Source organism: Anomalospiza imberbis, chromosome 2 (genome assembly GCF_031753505.1).
Source record: "Anomalospiza imberbis isolate Cuckoo-Finch-1a 21T00152 chromosome 2, ASM3175350v1, whole genome shotgun sequence".
NCBI lineage: Eukaryota > Metazoa > Chordata > Aves > Passeriformes > Viduidae > Anomalospiza > Anomalospiza imberbis.
In genome coordinates, this window is record NC_089682.1 from 47,831,012 (window position 1) to 47,833,606 (window position 2,595).

Below are 2,595 nucleotides of genomic sequence, written 5' to 3' on the forward strand. Positions count from 1 at the left end.
AAGCTTGCAAACAGTAGACAGACCAGGGGGAGCAATAAGTAAATAAAATAAAACCAGGGTGGGACCTATCCACAGGAGTTGCTGTGGGACATCACTCTGAATTGGGCTTTGGTTTTCAGACAGCAATTGGAAGTGGCACCACCCATTCCTACAACAGTTGTCATAGGCTTCTGGGAGGACTAGCTCCCTGTTTTGTGCCACTACTGAAAGCAAAGGGCAACTTTGTTTTATATAACCTTGTGAATATCAAGCAGTCAATTGTGCTAGCTGTACAGGTATGACAACATCAGGAGCCTGGAGGAAAACACAACTCAAAATACAACCAAAGCTGCAATGCATTCATAAAAGAATGAAAGCATGGTATGCCTTCCAATGAGGCTAAGATGTAGTATTTGAAGGGGTTGAAAGATGAACATGTTTTAATCTAAATATTTTTGGGAGGAAGAGTCTTTTAACTGAAGACTGTTTTTTAATATAGCAGTAAGTGATGAATTCTGTCACTGAAATGAATGTATTTAACAGTGTGAGCAGAAAACCATAGAAATGTCTTAGCTATGGATATGCTCACTTTAACCTCATTTGACCTTTGAAAAAATGTTTATCTCAAACATTTCTTTAAGCTGCAGGTTTGACTTACAGACCTCAGGGATTCAAGTCACTTGGTTTGTACCAAAGAGGTAAGGCTCAGAGTTTTGCAATGTTATAGCTTTTAGAGTATAGGAATCTTATTACAATGCATGGTTACAATGCATGGTTAGATTGCTTGACCCAGATCACAGCTTCTTGCATCCCAATTATTCTTCTGTACTCATCATTCAGGCAAGAAAAATTGACTTTGGCTATTTTTTACCTATGCAAGTGTTAAACTTTTTTCCAGTAAATTGCTTAAGGCTTTTGAGATTTTTATGGTTCATAGGATTGCAAAGGATGTCAAGTTATTCAACTGCAAGTGCTGAAAGAAGTCTGACAATTAGTGCCAAAATGCGATAAAATATGAAATATTAAATGAAACTGTTAAATGTTTGTTTAAATATGTTTATGTAAAGCAAAATTCTATCATGATTAAATATACTTCATGTCACCATGTTTAAATAACTTTACAGAGCAATCAGTGCAGGAAAATAACATGTTGATCACAGAAATTAATATTGTAATGCTTCCTTGATGTATTGCATGAATAATTATGGTAGCTTGAGGATTGCACATAAAAAATATTACTGATACAAGATAAAACCAGAATTAAACCAGTGAAAACTGCTTATGGCTTCTCATACAGTACTTTGTCTGCAACATTGTTAATCCATGGCAATCTGTTATGTCCATATATCTCCTGAGGCTTTCACACCCACTGGCTTGCATTTTCCATGAAAATCTACATAGAAACTCGAATATTCAAGTTGAATCCAGTTTAATTTTCCTTCTGTAATTAAGTCTAGAAGTGATATAAAGGATTGATTCTTACTCTGCAACTTAGAACTAACCATTAAAATTATATGGAATAACTGATAAATCCATTAGAATTAGGTAGGCAGGCAATTTAAATATTCAGGATTTCTCCTTTTGTTTTGAGGATTTTTTCAAAATCAGGCCAAGTTTCTATTTGTACGTGGAGAAAGTAAATAATAATAATAATAAATCTAGCGTAATTTCTGCTTTTATACTGATCTAAAAATGTGCATGTCCGTGAGTTTGACTTAAAAACTCGTTAACAATTTTCAGCATAGGCAAGAATGCTTGTGGTGACTGAAGTACTGAATGGCCCTCAGCCAAAAGATACAGTGAGTGAGACAGTCAAAAATGTTCATACTGGAAGAAATCTGGCAATTGGTACAGATGGTAAATCTGTATTTCTTAAGTCAGGTGAAATCTTTGTAGCTGTGTTTCTTAGAATATGTGAGATAGAGAAGTCCCTCGCTAGAATCTGTAATCAAAAAATTAGAGTCTGTATCCCTGTTGTAGCCTTAAAAGCATCATAAGGTGAAACACTGATCACTACTGCACATTCCCCAGGAGATCTGGACAGAAGGAACTTGAAGAATGAAAAAGACACCAGAAAATCCCAAACTCATAAGTATACCAAGTCAGACTTAAAATGCCTATTCCTTTAAGTTTCTCAAATTTTAATCTATTTCATTGTTTGGTACAATATAAACTTTAAAGCAGTGACATGGTTAATCTCGTGTCGCATATACTTTAATTCTTGAAAGTCTTTTCTGATGACAATTCTTTATTACAAAACTCAGCTTGGTTTCTCAATGAAACGAACTTCATCTGTACAACAACAGCAGCTTGATAAAGAAAGAATTGAGCTTTATAACTGGTGATTAATACCATTAACCCTGGTTCAGTGAAGATTTCTGATGAACAGGTTCAATTCATTAGGTCAACTATCGTTTGATCTAAATTATGCATATATTATGTAATTGTCATAAAATTGTTCTGAAGAAACTTGAAGAATTTGGTGGCAGGAATTTGAATCTTAGTGGAAAGCTCTGAGAAGGGAAGTCGACATGTCTAATGAGAAGCTTAGAGAGAGCTTTCTATATTATAGTACGTTTTTGTCAGAATTGAGTGGGCTCATTAGAACTTCTAAAA

General features: G+C 34.7%; 1 long non-coding RNA gene across 1 annotated transcript; it reads left to right on the top strand.

Annotated features, from left to right (window-relative positions):
• The first annotated feature begins 319 nt into the window (after positions 1-319).
• LOC137466358 (uncharacterized) lies at positions 320-2,047 on the top strand. The gene is made up of 2 exons (XR_010995130.1): positions 320-677; positions 1,960-2,047. It is a non-coding gene; the product is annotated as an uncharacterized lncRNA (long non-coding RNA).
• Positions 2,048-2,595: the final 548 nt, after the last annotated feature.